The sequence below is a fragment of the Chrysoperla carnea genome, chromosome 3, assembly GCF_905475395.1.
Source record: "Chrysoperla carnea chromosome 3, inChrCarn1.1, whole genome shotgun sequence".
Classification (NCBI taxonomy): domain Eukaryota; kingdom Metazoa; phylum Arthropoda; class Insecta; order Neuroptera; family Chrysopidae; genus Chrysoperla; species Chrysoperla carnea.
In genome coordinates this window covers 28807127-28829389 of record NC_058339.1, presented here as the reverse complement: position 1 = coordinate 28829389, position 22263 = coordinate 28807127, and the positions used below count along the sequence as shown (strand labels likewise).

The window sequence follows — 22263 nt, the reverse complement described above, 5'->3', positions numbered from 1 at the left end:
TACTAGAATGCTCAATATGAAGGTCATGGTACAATTAAAATAGCGATTGAGTGCTGTTGAGCTACTTAAAAAGCATGCCCAGATATTTTAAACAAAATTTTTTTCGAACAAATTTTTGGTCATTGGCTTTTTTTGTAGGTGATATTTGCATAAAACGGTCTATATTGAAATTTAATAATCTAAGGTGTAAGTAAGTAATTGATTTCTCATTTCTTCGTCTTGTTATAACATTATTTCCAATCATGTTTTTAAACTATACATATACAGTAAAGATATACCGATTTTAAGAATGTGTGCATACAGCCCATTCAACTAAACTTCTTACTTACCATATTTCTCTTGCTTACTAAAAAAAATATAAGCCGTACATACCTCCTATTTACTTTCTCAAACATTTCATGTACAAAAAAAATGTACAGTCACTTTCCATAAAAAAATTAAACAAGTTAAAAATATGCGTATGTACATTATTTTATGGTTTGGTCATGTTCTTTTATTATTTATTTATTAAGTTCATTATCATATTACTTTTTAACTAAATTTAAGTCATTTTAATTAACAATTTACTTACTTGATTTTGTTCTTTGCCAGCTTCTTTTCGAGGGATCTTTCACTTAAAAAGATTGAATGGTGGAAGCCTAGTGAAGTATAATACACACTTTTAATATTACAAATGACTTAGCAAATTTTGGTCTTATAGCTACAGTTCTTTGATAAAATTTGCATTTCAATAAAATTTCAGGCTTGTTAATTATTTATCAATAAACACTTCCTCGCCCGTGTGTTTTATGAAGAAATTATCAAACATCATCAATGGTAGAAATAATGAACCATCTTGTATGAGGAAAAAATATCCAGAGTAGGCAGCAAATTATATCTTAAAAATCCATCAAAATAGCGCTACTGTAGCAAAAAGTGTATGATTATCTACTTTGTGTTGGATGTGAACTTCTCTATCTAATCAAGTTGTCCAACAACTTGATTAGATCTTTATCTTACTGTTTTATTTTAAACTTACACTTTTGCTACAGCGCTATCCTTTTGCTGCTTTTCGAGATGGTCTTCCTTATCTCTAACATTCATACAAATAACAAATTGTCACCGGCTTTGTATGCTATAAAATGATTTTTTTCACAGGAGTGAACAAGGACTGTGAACCCATAATGAAAGGATATTTCAATGATTCTTTAACACTTATTTTGTGTATTGATCAAGGTAAGTTCAGTAATCAAGAGAAAGTCGAATACATCGATTTTCGTGTAATTCAACGATTTCTTTTCTGTCGTACATGTAGAAAGAGAATTATTTACAACTCCATGCGTTATAAGAGTGACAAACAGTTGCAACTGTTGATAGGGTTGAAATGTTTCAACATTAATGGTAGAAAGAAACAAGTCATAGTCTACACGAAAATCGAAAAAACTTGGTTTCCATAAATTCGACTCACGCTTTAAACCTCAATTTTTTTTATTATTTATTAAGCTTACCTTCTTCAACTCTCAACAAGGCAGATGTATAGAATCATGAAAATTTTAATTAATTAGAGCTGACGGTGTAGCAAGTCAGAAATAAATTAAAGAAAAACGAATGTACCTACACAAATTTTAAATTGCTAAACCGTGAGAAAAGCTCCTAACTTCCTGATATTGTAAAAACAACGAAAACTTTAAGCAATTTTATTAATATACCTCAAGTTTTAGATGTTAGACTGCTTATTCTTCTCCAACAAGCGAGTTCTGTCATCCACCAAATCATTGTTTTTGATTTAATGATATTTTTAAGTTTTCGCCAACAGACTGACTCAATAATTTATTTCTTTTGTAGATATCTTAAGTAAAAATATTTAAAAATATAGTGTAAACCCCTCTGCTTGCAAATCTGAAAATAGCTTGATCATTTGTGTCAATAACGTCCCAAAACAACCAAAATACAAAAATACACACTGCTTCAAGAACTGATGATATTTTCTAAAATATATTATTTTATCTGCCGTAAATTGACCTTAACAAATGCTCAATCGCAAATATCGATTATTTTTTCGCATTTCTTAAAAAAGTTTGAAAATACCTTAGACGAGACAATCACAAAAAGTGGAATTAAAATTAAAATCGACCCAGAAATGCGGATGGTATAAACATTAAACTATTAATTAGACAAAGAGTTATGTCAAATTATGTGACGGCATAAACTATGTTTGTCGTAAGAACTCCATGCTTAATTCGATTTTGCTAGAAAGAGATACAAAAAAATTTTTGGGGGCTTTGAACTTGTTTTTTTTTGTGTAGTTATTCGAAAAATAATTTTTCTCTGATGTTTGATACATGCATGAGCTTTTATTAAAGCAAAAATAAAAATCATCGATATTCCCTATTTAATGTAAAAGACCTTAATAGCAATATGCGTTTACAAATTGATGCAAGAGAAATTCAATTCATTTGGACCTCATGGTAGATTTGTGTAGTATACAATGACATACATCCTTTTCAGAGTCGTCAACATACATACTTTTTATTTACGTGGGTTGATTTTAATGTCTTACCTTGACTTTCAAAATAAAACAAAATAAATTTATTTACACGATTTTCAAATTTATTCTTAATCTCACTACATTCGTTTACGAATCAATAACAATCATAATATTAAAAGTCGTGATTTAATCATATCAAGATAAATCGCTTTAGTGTATTTTATCTACTTAACTATATTTGAGTTAGTTATAGTCTTTCTGACTATTTTCAACTCGAAAATTGAAATAAAAATTATATCGTTTTGATTTTGAAGTGCGCTTAAGAACGTTTTTATTTATTATTATTTGTCTATGATCTAAAATTTTAACCAGTGATGAGTCCCGATCAAATGAAAGGAATTTAAAAAAAAAAGTGTTTTTCTATGAAACTTAGCGCTATTTTAGTTTTAGAACAGGAACTTAGAGATAGGTTTGACACAAAACTTCCAAATTTCTTAATTAATGTTAAATGAAAAATTGTAAAATAGTAGATATTATTTAATCAACGAATACAATAATGTTGGCTAGGTTAGGTTAGAGTGGCTGTCCTAGAGTGGGACACACTTAAATCATAGGGTCTGTTGTGATTCCGAAAAAGGATTGACCCATCCCCGGCAATTACTCCATGAACCATTTGGAACTGTTTAAGAACAGCAATCGGAAAGTTATTTTTACGGCCTCTAAAGGATTTATTCACCATGCATGCCGTGTTAATTCATATGTCAAACAAGCGTGATAACAAATTACATTGTATTCAAAAATATTGATATAATAGTCTAGAACATTCTCTGCTCAGTGCTTTCAGTACAATCGAATCTATCAAAATTTAAGATATATCGAGCATACAGCAAACCCTTGGTTTGAGCACTATTTACCATGATAATACTACCCTAGTACGGTCGAAGTAGGATGGATGGATTTTTGTTAGTCAATCACGCCTGAACGGCTGAACAGATCTGGATAAAATTTGGCACAATTCTAGCCTGGAATAGTACATAGACCGCTTTTTATCCCGATAAAATGTATGGTTCCTATGGGATAGCATAGAAGAACCTTGTTTTTTTAAAGTTGTAAAAGTTCGTGAAATAGACATTTCCTCAAGAAAGCTTGATTGATTTACACTCTCTTTTAGTCTGGGTAACGCCGCGGGGCGCAGCTTATATTAATATATATTTGCTATCATACTCTAAAAATACATAAACATAATAGTCTCGTTCTTTTGACAACTAAAAAGCAGGAAGAAAAAAACGATGGTAAATTTTTCAATGATCTCTCTGTATCGTAAATAAATAATAATAAATTTTTTTTTTATTTCAAGTTGATTCGTAATATCTTGCACGGATTGAATACAGAGGTCAGAGAAAGCAATCATGCATTTATTATTTATTCAATTTTTAAAACGTAAATGTAATCAATATATCTATTCAGGAATATTTATAACTATTTTTATGCGTTTTAAGTGTTAATTTGGCTGCCAAGGACAAAACATAAAGTCAGTGTGATGCAATAAGCTAGTGTCCATTCTTCCGTCTCCCATTAAACCTCAAAATCTACTTTAGTAAATATGTTTTCCAAACCGAAAGCATTTAATTTTAACTCAGAAGAGCAACTTTTTTTGTCTTAATAGTTTGACAACTGCAGATACTTCCAATTTTTATTATAAAAAAATAATTCCTCAAAAATTTTCGAATAACTAACGAATTCAAATAAAATACATTTAACTATTTGATAGAGAAAAGTTTTCGATGGACGACTAATAAACATGTAGGTGTAAGAAAAATTTTTATGACAAATTGTCCACTCAAGTAATCCAAAATATGAAGCTGTGTGATATTTGAATTTATGGCAATTATTATAACTATAAATATGTATTTTTTATGTAAGTTGCAATATAATTTTAATTAGTTTATTCATTATAATTTACGACTTTTTTCCAGCAAATTACGACTTCATACTAAAATTTTTTAAATGAAATAAAAAGTAACCTGTTGTTTGCCCTAAATTGCATCTACGTATAATTTATTATCGACAGACAACGTCATAAAGAATTTTATTACCTTTAATTTTTATGTAAAGAATTTAGAATAAAATTTTATATAACTTCACACCTTACTTGCATATGCACACTTTTTGTATAATCTTGATAGCCCAAAAATAGAAGAAAACTCACCATGTTATTTATTATGTTTATGGTGTGACTGTAGTAAATACAAGAAGGTAGTAGTGACAAGCCAACTGGGAATTCTGGGTACTGAGTTTTCGAAAAAGTCGTAGCAAGTGTTTGTTTTTCTCAAATATATGAAATATAGCTTCAAAATCTGTTTGAAAAGAAAATCTTTTAATGAATTGAAATCTTATAGTTTTTTAACGCAAAAAATGTTGAGCAGAAATGCCGAATATTCAATAACAAAATCTCATAGGAATTTTTCAGCGATTTTTTTGCCTACCGATAATTTTACGCAGGAGCATCTTGCCGTTTATTTTTTTTTTATTGTTTGTTAAGAAATTCGAAAGATTTAAATCTTCATTTTTCTTGATAACCAAACTTTTAATATTTCTCCAAACGGCAGTCTAAAATATTGACGCCCAAATGAATGATTCTGGGATTTAAATCAAAACACAACTCTACAAGTTGCACAATTTTATTGAATCTTTACTCTTCTATTACTTTTATGGACATTGATTGCAAAATTAGAATATATTATTGATTATTAGCAGAATCTGCTTTTTAAATACTTTTTTATAATTTTTTTTTTTAGTAGTCGTAATTCATATATAACTTAATTCATTCAACACATAAAATTATGTATTAATTATTAGTATAATTTATATATTGCATGCTGGTTTTAATTAATAATATTATTATTATTTTAATTTATATTAACTCTTATAATAATTATTCGAATATTTACTAAATTCGATTTAACTGACCTATATTATTTAATTTAAATTGTTCATAAAATTTTTAAATTAACACTTTATCAACTAAGTTAACTAAATTTATATATTGGAACTTGTAGCAATATATCTGTACGCTAGCTAGAATTTTAAACGCTATCATTTAATTAATCGTACGTAAGAAAAGTAATATTTTTATCCGGGTCTAAACATTGAAAACATTTTATTTCATATAACTACCAGGGGGAATTTATCTTCCAAATTCAATCAAGTTTTGTGAAGCTGTTAAAAACATACTGATTTTTCGTAAATTCAGTGAATAATGGTAGAGTGCAATTAAATAATGAACATATCAATTTTAAATATATACACTTCATTTATTTGCGCTCCCACCATATTTAGACTTTTTATTTGATAGTAACACAAGTGAAATTTGGTAAATTTAAAAAAACCCCGACAAATTTTTCAAGTAAGAAACCCTAAACTTGTACTTGAAACATATGGGAGAACACTCTCCATTAAATTCCCTTTTTCCCTAGAGCCTTCTCCAAACTGAATCGGTTTTAAATATCATGGCCTATTTTTTTTAGCTGTTTCGACTACGGAATCCCAAACTCGCACTTGAAACATAGCAAGAAACACTCTCCATTAAATTACCTATCAAACGTAATATATAAAATAAAAAATCGGTTCATCAGTTAAGGCGCTACGATGCCACAGACAGACAGACAGAGAAGCCCCCTTGTTTTTTGGTTCGGAGGTTTAAAATATAGTATACAATTTTTTTTTTGGAAGAATAAGACGACAATAGATAGATGAAAATTGTTTGAAATAATATGCGTTTTATAATATACATAAATATTAAATATACTTACAAATTAATAGTTTAACTAAATTGGATTTTGATGCGGTAATGAAGATCCTTCTTTAAGAAATGTATAATAATTAATTATCTAATTAATGTTTTGAAATTCATTTAACTTGTTCATAATAAATTATGATGTAAAAAAACTGCATATATTCATGTGTCATTAATATTTTTTTTAAACATATTTGCATTTCTTTTCATTTTATTTGTCAAAAAAATTAGTTGTCGTAGTTAACTTAATAGACTTGTTTAATCAATCAATCATTTTTTTTAAATAATTTATTATTACGTAATAATAAGTAATCATAGATTAATCATTCTAATTTAAATTGTACATATTGATTCTGTGTCTCATTTTTGTTTTTTGATGAAATCCTATTATGATGCAATTCATATTTTTCTGTAATTTTATTCAGATTTTTTAAATTATTATTAAAAGTTCAAATTCCGATTTCACAATATTGAACTTGATCAAAGAGCGTTTATTCTCTTTAAAACTTCGGGTAATTCTATAAGATATTGGACTTTTAAGAAGTTCTTTTTCAGGTTATGCTTCCAAAAATTCCTTGCTATTTGTGATATCGGATATCTTTCAAATACATAGATATGAATTATGAATGGGCCTTAAAACAAAAAGCTGATTCGATTAATCTTCAATTTAGTACATCTCTATCTACAATTTCCTTTTTTACGGGCGTTTTCAGCAAAAAAGATCACCATTCTATCCTACAGCGCTAAAAAGCTTCAAAGATTGATGAATTGAGTAATTCTGATTCGCCTTCCTATACTGGGAAGTTAATAATCAGGTATTAAAATTGACGCAAGTAGAGAGCCGCTTTCAAGAGTTTCTCGAATAGGAGATTTTATTTTTCAAGAAAGCTGTGGCGTTTTGTAGCAGGCGAAAAATGCCCATTTACCGTTTTATCAATTCCATATATTTTGCATATTCATTTTCTTCTAGTGGTATAACATTTGACAACGTCATGAAAAAATTCATTTTAAGACGACTGCATTTTGGATTTCTTTACGTATTGAAATAAAGTAAGAATGAAGTATCTCAGTCCTCTTAATGCCTCACTATCTTCGTACCTCAGTCCTCATAGTGCGTCGAAAATTACTGGTCTTAAAATCATATTAATATTTTAATTTTTTCTAAATTATTTTTCATGTAGTTTTAGCAATATAAATTATAGTTGCTAGACAGTTTTTAAATTATAATTATTGTAAGACATATTCTAATAAATGCCGTGTTAGTTAATACAACCGCTCTCACATGCAAGACTTACTTCATCCCCTACCTTAGTTCAATAAGTAAAGAAATATCCGAAATTCAGTTATCTTAAAATAAACTCTCCAAAAAGTAGCCATCTCGTCGTTACAGTTCTCGTACCATATTGGAAATCATAGCGGATGAAAACATATAATGCAAATTAAACATAAACTCAAGAGTAAATAAAATCGTTGGTTATATTATTTACAAACAAAATTTTACAATATTTGTATAACTTCATATTCATTTCGATTATCCCCGCTTGAAAACTTTCTTTATGACTATTTGAATTAGATAGCTACAATAAATACATTGAGTACTTGAGCTATAAATAGCAAGAGTTTAAGTTGTAACTACTGTTTTATTTACGTTTACTTATTAACAACAAATACAGTTCAAGATGAATATAACAATATTTTATTTTATGACGTAGTTAGTTTTCAATAGTTGTTATAAAGTGAAACAAAATTATTATTATTATTATTTTATTGTCAAGATTATCTGCTATATTCACTATAAAATTATAAAATGTGCTTCTTAATACGACATTGACTGTACAGGGTGATTCAAGTTGTCAAGCAACAGGACTCAATCAATTGATAGATTACGTATGAAAAATGGTAATTTCGCAATACCCTTATAGTAGAAAATGCGTCATTTTTTAAATGCAGATGTGGAAATTTGGGTAGAAAAAAGATATTTTTGTGAAAATTGTCTGAATAATAAAGTTGAAAATTTGACACTATAGTTAATTTGCTAGGGATCCTTCATGATTTAAGGTTTATTACGATAAATTATGAAAATCTTGCGTACAGATATAGATGTGCCAGCATATGGAAATACTTTCTTACAAAATGGGTTACAAATTCTAACTCAAAAACTTCACTATGATTTAAACATAAGAACATAAATCAATATTTAAAATAAATAAATATTATTTAAAGAATATTGATATATTTATTTATTACTTCTACTGTTTACGGTTCAAGTAGAATTTAATTAAATTTTCTTAGAATTTATGCATCAGAAAAAAGTTTTTTATTTAACTTGCAAAGTGTATTTATTTCTCTTAACGAGTTTAATAGAATCATCCGTGAATAGAATTCTTGATTGATCAAAGATTAAAAAAACACTTCTAAATGTGTGTTTTTCTTAATAAAATAAAAGTATGGGAGATATTAGATTAAAAAATATTCAGTAAAAAAATTCTAAGAAAACAAAATTTTTTTATGGCATATTTTGAAGCTTTAAATTGATGTAAGGCATTTTTTTGGTTATTCTAACAGCTAGAAAGATCATCGAATAACACTTATTTGGTCCAACATTCAATAAAACGGTATATCCGTTGACCGACACCTTGAAAATTGCAATTTCCCCTGCTACCAATAATTATAAAAAAAGTTGGTCAAGTTTTGTATGATGAACACAGGCACAAAGTACTCAGCAAGCTTTTTTAGATGTAGGCATGCGGTCTACGATTTTCTAATTGACACACGCATTGTCGATACAAATTGAATACTGCAACGAAAATTATCACATACTTCGATTGATTGTATAAACAAAATTTGATAAAATGTACAATCTACAGAGTGCCGCAGGAGTAACGGACACCTTTGTTGCATCAGGTAGAAAATAAAATTCTAAGGCGAAAAGTTTTATTCCATTTTTTAATAAATGCATGCACAGTCAGCTATTAATGATGGGGGAAGGGACATAGTAAAAAAATGCGTGAGTGAGACGCTCGAGCTTCAACGTTACGCTGGCGTGTACGTGTGGGAGGCGTGTACGTGTTACGCATACGTGTGGGAGTGTGTGAGTGTTTAGAAAGGGGCGGGTGTAAATGACGTGGGCAAAGACCCACGTCGATATTACAAAAGTTACAAAAGCCTGCAAATCTATTTATATTTTAAAACTGTGCAAAGTAAAAAAAATCTTTCCGGTACCGGGAATCGAACCCGAGCCTCCTGGGTGAGAGCCAGGTATCCTAGCCACTAGACCATACCGGACATATAAACAGTACGTTTCTATTCACATTATATTACTATTGACTAAAGTAATATACAAATATTTATTTTATATACCTTGAAGTAATTTTATATATTTCAAACACATACGTGCAATTTAATAATAACTTCTCAACTACTTTAATTCTGTAATATACTGCACATACAGTGAACTCTACCTGACTTTTAGTAAAACAAGTATACAAAACAAGTGAAAGTTTTAATATTATAACGTCAACTGATCGTTGAGTAGTGTAATGCCTACATGAAAAATAATTTTTTTTATTTAAACCTTTTATACCATGCATATATGTAAAATGCAAAGTAAACTAAGTTTAGTCCCACGTTTTTATATACCATGCATTTACGTAATATGCAAGGTATACTAAGTTCAGTCCCAAGCTTGTAACGCTTAAAAATATTGATGCTACGTACAAAATTTTGGTATAGGTGTTCATAAAATCACCTAATTAGTCCATTTTCGGTTGTCTGTCTGTCTATCGTCTGTCCGTCTGACATCACGTTAACTCATAAACGAAAAGAGATATCAAGCTGAAATTTTTATAGCGTACTAAGGACGTAAAAAGTGAGGTCAAGTTCGTAAAGGAGCAACATAGATCAATCGGGTCTTGTAAAGTAGGATCCATCTTGTAAACCGAAAGGGATAGAACAAAAGTTTAAACGTAAAAATTGTTCCTTATAAAAAAGTAAACAACTTTTGTTTGAAACATTTTTTCGTAAACATCACTGTTTACCCGTGATAGCGCATATTATTCACAGATGGTAGTATTATATGGGTATATTAGTTATATATGTATGACATGTATGTATGTGTAATGTGATAGAGTAATTAACAATGTCTATACATGGTATTTCAACAATTAACTCAGTCAATTGTTTTTTTTCACTTGTTTTTTATTTAAACTTTTTTTTTTGTGTATGTTTTGTATACATTAACAACGTTACTGCTTAAAAAAGTATATTGACATTAAAAATAATTTATATCATTGGATTTTTATTTTAATATAAAAACAAAAGTTACATCCCATTCATTTTATTTTGCATTCATGTAGGTACAATAAAATGATTTGGATTTAAATGAAGATTGATGAGATATATGCTTTCAACTCATATAATTACTAGAAAACGATCATGATGTTTTCACACTTGCCAAATTCGTATATTACCAATGACAGTATAGTGCTGGATTTAGGCTTAGGTCCGTGAGTGCCGGGTCTAGGGCAACATAATTTTAGGGGTGCCAAAATTTTCGGAACATTTTAACAGCGCCCCAATTCATGGGAAATCCTAATTGTTTCAATAAAATGTATTGAATAATCTAATTACTTTTTTGAAATTAATTTTTAATTTGCGGCAATGTTAATTTTTTAATAGATCAATTGGCTTTTAGTATAATCATCTAGTAGTTTTACCTGGAAGGTTTTCCGGAAGTTTTGAAAATGGATGATTTTATAGATTTTGAATTGTTCCTTTCGAATTTCCACTTTGCTACCTTGTATCCTTGCCGCTCACGCCGTTTTATTGGATAAATGGCGCTGAAAAGCAGTTTTTTTTTAATCTATATCTCGTTTTCGAGTCATTTTTTTCGTAAAATCAATAGTTTCGGCGTACGAGCGCCGCAACGTGATTAGATTAAGTGAAAGATTATATATTTTCATTCGAGTATTTAACGTTAAATAACTGAAAAATTTGAGGTTTTTTGAATAAAGTATACCATACACTCTTAAAATTAATATAAAAAACCTTGAAAATGAAAAAAGTTTCAAGTCATTTGCACGAAAATTAACGGGAGTCATATTGAAAAGATGGTTTCTCGTACCTTTTTTTTATGTTTTATTCAGCACAAAAACTGATGAATTTACCACGGTAACTTAAATTAATGCTTAGTGCTTTCCAATTTACTTTAATTAGGTTCTGACAACATGATCAAAATTTTTCGAACTTTGTGGGCCCCTTTCGATTTTTCATTGAGGTTTCCTCATCTTGAGGAAAGTGGGGCAAGTGCTCCTTTACCACCTCTTAAATCCTGCCAATTTACTTATTCTATTCATCGAAAATTCCATGCTCTGAAATATAAACCTTCATGGTGTTATTATATTAACACTTTTGCTGAACAGAAAGCCCGAAAGAATTAATTTTAATAATAATCATTTTGTAATATAACAAAAATTGTCATTTCAGTCCACGCCTCTTCAAAACTAAGTATATAGCGTTGCATATACTTATTTTACGTTTTTATTTATTATAAAATAAAACAAATTTTAACATTGATTGATATTCTTTATTCTGGTTGGGAGAAGGTCCTTCCGATTCATTTCCCACGGATCTCGAACGGTATAGTTTCGTCACTGCGTTGTACGTGTAATATACATATAATTAGTGGTGTTCACAGCAGAACCTGGTTTTTATTAATAAATACAATTAAGTAGACAAATTCATTAAAAAATTAGTAAATTTTTTTTCGTCAATTATACCTCTAAGAAAAAAAAAATTGGTACTTTCATCTCACACGACAGAGAGATGAAATGTTTTTTAATAACTATTAATTTTTATATAAGTAAATTGAAAATTATTATCATTATTATATTTATTTGTATACAGACATTTAAATGCTTCCTTTTTGCCTAAAGGGAAGTGTAACGTAAATTATATTTAGAAAGAAATTCAACCGACAATATAATTTCTTATTTGAGTTTTTTTTTTTTTACCTTGAAATGAAAGTGAATTTTATTACGAATTATTATGATTATTATTATTAGATTGATTGAAATAATATGTAAGTAAATCTTTATCTCTATATATTATAAATGAGAAAGTAAGCTTGTTTGTTTGTTTGTTTGTTTGGTTGATTGTTTGTTTGTTACGCTTTCACGCTAAAACTAGCGAATGGTTTTTAATGAAACTGTACAGCAATATAGCTAATATATCAGAATAACACATGAGATATAATTTATAAAGATATATTAATAAAAAAATATAAAAAATTTAAAAGTTACTTTAATTTGACATTACCATAAATTACAGATTTCTGTAAAAATAGTCAATATAGAATATTTGACGGCCATCTTTACTGATATACTTAATGAATAATTACGACTATTACACATGTTTAAAAAATAGAAAACCATACTTATATTTTACTTGTGTAAAACAATCCTTACCATTATTTCGAGTGTTATAGAAAGGGGATAAGCCAGAGTAATCTTTATCAATCTTTACGTTTAAACCCAGCGAAACGGGCGGGTATCACTCTAGTATTTTTATAAAGTTTAAACGAAATAAAATATTTTATTAAAGAAATTGAATGGAACTTTTTTACTAATTACACACTACCTACATGTGATGTTTATAATTTTATCTTAAAAAAAGTGAGAGTAATTAAAATATTTATTTTTTAAACTTTAATTATATGGTCTTTTGTACAGGGTGGATGGAAATGAAATACAAAAAAGGTATAAAATGAAACAATGGTCGTTGACCCAAGAATAATCTCTCTTAAGACTTCAACAATGTAAAACAAAGTCTATCCACAGATCTTTATAAAAATAAGTGTTCAGAGCTAAAATATTAGAGATAAAAAATTGAAAATTGTTATGTGTGAAGATTCAGGTTGTTTGTCTGTAAATCGTAACATACCAATCCGATTTGATAACATCATGGAGGTGAAAAAAGGTTTCGAATCGGGTTGGTATATGAAGTTGGACAAGGTTTGACCTATAACTTGAACTTCTAAAATAAACGAGAACTTCCCATTTATTATAGTTTCGCCCGAAAGTTCTGGAAACCTCAAGGTACTAAATTGTAAAACAATGCTAGGTCGAAAATTGTCAATTGGTTTGTAAACGTGATTTGTTGGTCTGTAGTGCCTAATTTCGTACCGAACAATAAATATCAAGAGAGTAAAAGGGGTAAATTCCCAAGTTTACTTTTAGTAAGATTTTGGAACTTAAACAGCCAACACCAAGCATTACCCATTATTATAACACCCGTGATAATAATTTTGTATATCCATTATAATAACATTCGATATATTTAATTAAAAAAAAACAACAGTGGCAGCTGCCTTGCGCGAATTCCTATGAACGAATGCCTCCAAATAAATTACTCGTTATAAATAAATGGCTTTGTGTTGCTAATATAACACCATAAGCGTAATTTTTTAAACTCTGTTGGTTCAATTTTAAAGAACACAACTGTATTCGTAGTATTTAAAGGAAATTACAAAATATATTAATTGTGTGTTTACATGTGCGTGGGACATTTTTGTTTCTTATTTACTTTGATTGGTAAGTGTGTGTGTGTGTATGTGTGTATTTTTTTTAAATTTTAATTATAACCTGAAACAATTAATGTAGCCCATCAAATTCTAAATAAATAAAATTAAATCGATAAAGTATGAATTGTAACATGCATCCAAAAGGTTCCAAATAACAGTAAAATGATAGTTTTTAATCAAGAGTCATACCTTTAGTCCCAAATATGTAACGCTCAGAAATATTTATCATATATTCATCTAATTAGTCTATTTCCATTCAGTAGCTCGTCCGTCCGGACACAAGATAACCCAATAAAGATAAGAGATATCAAGCTGAAATTCTAATAGCATGCTCAAGACGTAAAAAATGAGTTGGAGTTCGTAAATGAGCATCACAGATCAATTGGGCCTTGTAAACCATTAGAGAGAGAACATTTTTTCGTAATCTTTGTTTACCCATGAGGACGCAAGTTAGGACAAAACTTTGGAGACCATTTTCTCCCAAGCAATAAGAGATAGTAGTCTTGTGAAAGATAGTCGAAAAACGAAAAAAAAAATTCTTGAAAATAGTTTCGAAAAACTGCAAAAACCAAAACGGCGTCCGAGGGCCACCATAAATTCTGTTGGTTTTTAAAAATTTTCTAATTACATTGAAAGCACTGATATTTAATACTTTCCAAACAGGGTATTTTAACAATTAACTCAGTCAAGTGTTTTTTTTTTTTCACTTGTTTATTATAAAATGTGAACAGTACGAAATAGATAAATGATAAATCTGCTTACACTATTGGTGGAAGCGCAAAGAAATTTATGTTTTAAGTTTTTTAAAAGCCTGCTTTCTGATAGCAGACACTCGTTAATACTTAAATAATAATAATATTTTTATTATTGTTTTTTTATCATTCTGACCCGTTGATAGACATTATTTTGGCGCCGACACCAAAAAGTAAACAACGGGACACAGAAAGAAATTAAAATAAATAATGCATAAAAAATATACGTTACCCTAAACATTGAATTATAATTTCACAAGCAATAAATTATTATTTTAATATGATTATTATTATAATAAAAAGTGTTTATTGTAAACAAAAAAAATGTTCAAAAAATTTTAAAGTATGTCATTTACCAAATATTGTTAAATCAACGCAATATTCTCATAATTTTTCAAGTTTTTCTTGTACAAAATTATGAAAAATTTTAACATAAAAAGATAGTGTTATTTTCAGTATTCATTATTAAGACTACAAATTGAACGTCCCTGTTCATTTTTAACACATTTGCTTATCGTGATTACAGATTGCAAATAGTAGTCGAATTTAAAAAAAAAAAAATTATTAAGACTAGTTTAATTTCTAATAAAAGGAATAATTCACGACAGGGAAATGACATTGACGTTAGAGTTATATAGACTGAGTGTCAAACTGACCTAAGAAATTATCTCAGATGGTGGCACGTTTCTCACTGTACGGAAAGATAATCGATGTCTAGTCTATATAAAACTAAAAGGTCAATGGGAAATGAGCACCCTAACATTATATTTAATTATTCTAACAAATTTGGAAACTTTGATAGGCTTTGCCAATTCAAGAGTCATATTTTCGCAAAAGTTAACTACATTGGTGTACCTGAATTTTTTTTAAAGTCTGTAATTATAGATACCTCAAAATTTCATTTCGTTTATTTTCATTCAACGTAAAACTGTACATTTTAATTTTCGAAATAATTACCTAGATTAATTTACACATAAAAACTGTATAAAATAAAGAATGATTAGCTTTTATATATTAATACGTTAATCAAAATATGTTTATTGTAAAATTAATGCATTAAAAGTTCAATTTCTTTTGTATGAATCTCGAAATTATCATTATTTATTACTGTATTGGTAGGAATTACCTAGTTACCCAGTTTTTACTGAAACTAAATACTTTCTATCTTGTTACAATGATAATACTTACTTACATAATCATAGTTAAAAAAAATGTATAGATTTAAAAAAAAATACATAATTCAAAAATTTATTGAGATGTATGAAGTTGGCACGAGATTATTTTGATCTTATTAGTAAATAAAAAGGTAATTAATTATACGCCGTTAAATACACGCAAAAGACTTAAAAGGTGTTTAGAGTATTATACACCGTGTTCTGTTATTAACTGCAGAAACCTAACTTTTCAAAATAAGCTCATCAAGAGCAACAAAAAAACTCTTTTCCAAATTTCGATCTGAGCCTTAATTTGGGAGCTACAGGTATGACAAAAATTGATAAATTTGATTATTCATTGGCTGTCATTCGATAACCAGTAACCAATGATAATTAGAAGATATTAGTAAATTTTTTTTAAATAATATTCAACTGAGGTAGGGATTTTTAGAAATTATAACATGATTTGATTCGATTATATTATTTTGCAAAAACATTAAATTATTGTACGTAAACAAATAAACTATGTGACAATGGGTGTGGTTTGCTTGCTTAGGTCCAATGATAAATTGTTTACTTATAATTATTATTATTTTCTAAGAATAATAGAATAAAAATATTTAAATTATAAAAAGTGGGACAGTTTAATAATTTTTATACATTTTTTGTTTTTTATTATTCTGAGAAAATAAAAATACTTATAAGTAAACAATTTATCATTGGACCTAAGCAAGCAAACCACACCCATTGTCACATAGTTTATTTGTTTACGTACAATAATTTAATGTTTTTGCAAAATAATATAATCGAATCAAATCATGTTATAATTTCTAAAAATCCCTACCTCAGTTGAATATTATTTAAAAAAAATTTACTAATATCTTCTAATTATCATTGGTTACTGGTTATCGAATGACAGCCAATGAATAATCAAATTTATCAATTTTTGTCATACCTGTAGCTCCCAAATTAAGGCTCAGATCGAAATTTGGAAAAGAGTTTTTTTGTTGCTCTTGATGAGCTTATTTTGAAAAGTTAGGTTTCTGCAGTTAATAACAGAACACGGTGTATATGTATCTGCTCTCTAGTCCACAAAATCTCCTTAAAAAGTAATCTGATAAAGAATTTACAAACGTTATTATTAAGTTTTCTAATAAAAAGCCATAGTATAATATAATTCAATGTAATACCATTCAAAATATAAGTAATTAATACCATACAGTATGTCAACAAATCTGACAAGCCACATACTATGAAGTCATGTCCGTTTTAAAATTTGAATTTCCGTTTTAGAAATTTGAATTTCTCTTACTGAATTTGTACTTTTATTAATTAATTTCAAGTAAGAAGATATTAATTCCTAAAATAATGGTTTAAATGAAATGTGCAGAAAATAAGATTACGGAAAAAAAAATTTGAACCAAATTTAACTTTCATGAATATTCCCTATTATTTGCTAGCTACACAGATTTACCTACATCAAATATTAATAAAAACACATATATTGATATAAACCAACCCATTAAACTAGTGCCATGTTTGTATATAGTTTGTTGTTCCTTTCTTGTTTATTATTATTAATAAACAAATTAAACATTCATTTTAATTTATGTTTATTATATTTAAAATCAAAATATTTATTTATATATATTTACAAACAATGTTTTTGATGATTACGTGTTGTAAACTTTTGTATGTAAAACAAAATATAACTGGTAGTACTGTAGTAGGTTTAGTAGTATAGTAGAGAATAAAAATTTATTTCATGGTGATAAGGTCAAGGCCATTATTTACCTCATTTTTGTTCTTTAATAGATGAAGAAGAAGCAATATAAGCAAGCAGTGATGGTTATGATCTTTAGAATTCTAATCAATAGCTTTGGATTGACTAAATTATTATTATCACTTTTATGGTCCGTGAGATGTATGAATATGTTGTTTTGCATAAAAAAAATTTGATCTAGTAACCTCAATCAAAAGGAAATATAAACTCCCAAAAATGAAATAGTTTCACGGTGGCTTTTTCGATATGGCTGCTATGCGAAAAATTGGCAGATAAGTATGTAAGTAAATCCTCAAATTTTTTTAAAACTTATGAACTTTCTGAAGGTAGGTAAGTAAAATTTGGTTCAAAGTAGTTGATTAGTCCAACTATGTTGACAAAATATCTCCTGAATTCTTTCAATTTTGGGAGAAAATATTTTCGATAAAATAATATAAAACGAGAAATTTGAAATTTCGTGTTTGACACATTAAAATTGCAATTCCATACTAGATTGTTTTCTACGATTTTACATTGTAATGATTTCATTTTTAATAATATCAATAAAGTCAGAATACTTTTTTTATAATTATTTGAAACAAATAAAAAATTTGGGTGAGCGTAGTCCTTAAGTATCCCTGTAACACTATATGTAGGAAGTTCCGAAAAAGTTTAATTGAGCAATAAGCTTCAAAATGGGTCAATTATCGTTTTATCAGGCTCTCCAATTTTAATTTTCATGGGGTCGGACGACAAACATCTTATTTTTCTCACAACTTTATCAATAACTCACTTGCTCAGTGTTGACTGGCTGCCTAAGTACTACGTCTATCAAAATAGATTTTTTTGCAAATAATTCCAAACTTACTCCGGTTTTACTTTTCCGTCTAAATACCTGTTTTTGACTCCCTTCTAAATTGACTGAACATCGGATGACATTAAGAAATGAAAGAACAGGAAATTAAAGTCATCGTATACTGTCACCTAAGACTAGCAAGATTATTCATGCTTGTCGTTAGATAATGTGTTATTTTTAACTATAAGGTGCCACACAACTATATCTCATACAATATATAGTGTACGAAGTGTTATTTAGAATTCTGTTAATATAGATATCTCTCTTCAACCATCAATACTCTAACTATAGTCGTTTCTGTTTAACAATAAAATTGATTAACATTGCGTTATTATATCTCTGCAAGGAAACGATCAATAAATTTGGTTTTTCGTTATTTAACAAATACATCAATGTTCCGTTAGTTTTTTGAAAATATCTGATGGTTAGTTTTTATTCTAAAATTAGCCTTGTGAAAATACAACCCTATGCTCTCCATGTTATTTTTCCGAATTTCTCGAGCTAAAGACGGTATCCTTAATAAATATAAGAAAAAATTAATAATTTTTTAACCCCATGTTCATAGCAAGACAACAGCCTTAATTTGATCCTTACTTTCAGACGTCAGTCAGATGCACACACACACACACACACGTTGTTAAAAGACGCTATAACATTTAAAAAAGTCATTTATTTCGATTTTTATGATGAAAGCAATAACCTTCTATAAGAAACTTGAAAGATTCCCTTTAATTTAATTCGTATAATATTTTTGAAATGTTGAAATAACGAAGGAAGTATTAAAAAAAAAAAAACTTTCTAAAGATCTTTCCTAAAGATAAATGTTTTTTTTTTTTAAAAAAGAAATTCTTGGAATTTTATTCTTTGGGATTTTCAAAATGTGAATTATACTTGTGGATAATTTTAATTATATTATTATAACAAGTTCAATTAAATTAAAAATTGAGAAAGTGAACAGCACCCAGAGAATAATCATATTGTGCAATAAAAATAAAAGCAGCTGGTATTCATCGTAATTTGATATCGATGATGTATGGCTTGTCCTTTTAACTTAAGTTTGATTTGACTTTTAATATAGTGATTCTTTTTTTTTATAGAGAGAGAAATTGAATGGTATAAGACCTCACAAAAAAATTGATTACAAGATGTTTGGAAGTCTGGCACCTAAAAGCGAGTGCTTACTAGTGCGAATTCCCGAACAAAGCTTCCTTTAAGACGAATGATTTTATTTATTTATTTTTTCTCTTTTCTTCTAGTTCACCTGATAGTTTTGCGTTGTTAACGCCGCACTGGATTATATTCTAATAATGAAAAAAAAGTTTTGAAATCATTTAAGTGAGGTTGTAATTACGAAATGATTAAGTTTTATATAATTAAAGAATCTGTTTTTAATATGTCAGGCAGAAATTCATTTGATTTGGCAACGCTCACATTTTAATGCACGTAAATTAATGCAATCGCTCTCAAGTGCAAGATGTATTTCATTCATATCTAAATTCAATTAGAAGAAAATATCCCAAATTTAACCGTTTTAAAATAAACTTTCAAAAATGCTTCCAGATATCGTTCTCCAATTGTGAATATTATACTTTAAAATAGTCATGGTTATTCTTCTCTTAGTCTAAAAGTTCTCAAAGACCTTAAAAGTTCCTTGTCACTTATTACTACATCGTGATTTGTTTGAACATGTTTGAGATAAGCTGAGCTTTAGAGAAGTTGAAACCGTTTTCTTCTCAAAATTCAAATCTTTATTCAGTCCAAACCTTCATCGTCTTTGCCTTCCAAATTATTTGCAACAACTAATACCTACTACACGAAAATTCCCCGATTGTTACTATGTTTGCCTTTCTTGTGACAGTGTGTGATACCTTTTTGCTATAGAGCTCGCGATCTCTATAATAGCCTGTAATTTCCATTTGTCAAGTTTTGTATACATAGGAGTCTAACACGGCATATCCGATAGGAAATACCGGGTTATTCGTCTTGTGTATGTCAAGCTTTCTACTTCCATTGTCGTGCAATCGTTGCTATCTATCTAAATTGCTATTGGAGCAACAAGTAAAATGATCAACGTTTGATAAACAATGAAATGATAAACGAGGACTATATCTTGTCGACCTGAGTCGAAGTATCTTGTTTGTATGTATGCTGGCATTTCAAATTCTATGACTGTACGAACTCTGCATTCTGATGTAAGCCCCATAAATAAATCTTCAACAACATATAAAATAACGTCAATATATTAAGGAACGGAATGCTATGCTAATAAACTTATTACACGATAAATTGAATCAGTATTACTTCGTTATAGTGCCAAAATATATAAAATATCGGAATGATAAAATTGGGTCATTATTATTGAATTACCGTTATGAAATTATTACGAAGCAATTTAATTTAATGTATTAACATAATATCGTTCTATTATACAAGATGAATCATGAGTCGGGATGAAGTTTTTTACATGATTTCCCAATATACAATCTACAAATTTCTCCTTGTATGATCCTGTATGTAATTCATATTTGTCTTAGGCCTGAATATTTGTGACTTCTATTTTTTGATAACAAAATTAATGAACGAAATTTGATTTATTTAATGAAAATGAAAGTCGAAATGTATATGCTTAAACGAATAGTTGAATGACATTGTCACTGAATTACTGGCAATTAGGTAAATAATATTCTACCTCTATACATAGGCTATATAGGAATTATTTTCTTATTTTAAATTATTTTAATTTTTGAAATATGTATGGAACGATTTGGTAACGACACTTTTGTATAATTATGCAAATAAAATCTTTTTGATAGCCAAAAGGAATAGAAAATGTGTTCAGGTAATATACTGGCTTAACACCTCTAGCTAAATAGATTTAAATATTGTGTTCTCTATTACTTTGAAACTTAAATATTATAATTATTTTATTATTATATTTATTATAATTAACAGTGTATACATGCAATGTATACATTTAATTTGATTGTTTTGCATATTCGCGATAAACTACCCAAATATACGCATAACAATCGACGAAAATTCAAGATTCATTTCTCTCAAATAAATCAATTTAATAAGCATGGTGGAAGCGTTAATGAACACACTATCAAAATTTTTATAGAATTTTTAAGACATCACGCATATAAATTTTAAGAACGTAACCATAGCCCACCGAGCAATTTGAAGCAGGGTTCGAAAATATCCGATATTTATTATAAATATCAAAATATCGGATATTTTTTTTATATATCCGATATATATCAAAATTTGGATATTTAAAAAAAACTAAAATGTTTTTTTTTAAGGTACTTAAAATCAGACAAATGAAACCAAAACATACAATATTCGTCTAGATCAAGCAAAATCAACTAAAAATCATAAAATTTTATAAATAAAACTCGAACACGTAAAATAATTTTATAAATTCTATTCAGTCAATGGTCATACCTACACTTAGGTAACAAAACAATAATTATTACAAATAATAACTCTAGAGTATAATCAGTCTTTTAATCATCAAATCAGTCATCAGTCATTCGTAATAAACTGTTAATTATCAAATAAAAAAATGTCGTATTCATAATTGTGCTTGGTTTGACTGAAAGTAAAATAAAGGTAGATCATTTTCCGATTCTGAATCTTACTTAAACTTACTCTTGCGTTACGAACTTTTTCTGACAAGACACGATTATAACTTAGTATTAGTATGTTTTAACTCTACTAATATGCCATCAAAATTTGGAAAATAGAAATACAGTAACAAACGCAAAAATTACTAAATAATATTAAATTTCTTTAATCATTTTTGTATTGATATATATCATAAAAATTCATGTGATATATATCGGATATATATCATGATATATATCCATTGATATATATCCTCGAACCTTGACT

General features: G+C 28.1%; 1 protein-coding gene and 1 non-coding gene across 2 annotated transcripts in view; one reads left to right on the top strand and one right to left on the bottom strand.

Moving 5' to 3' along the window:
• The window catches only part of LOC123294664 (protein gone early), a 164135-nt gene that overhangs the window by 131993 nt on the left and 9879 nt on the right, over positions 1-22263 (top strand). The gene's annotated exons all lie outside the window — the stretch shown is intronic.
• Trnae-cuc lies at positions 9477-9548 on the bottom strand. The gene has a single exon. It is a non-coding gene; the product is annotated as a tRNA-Glu (tRNA).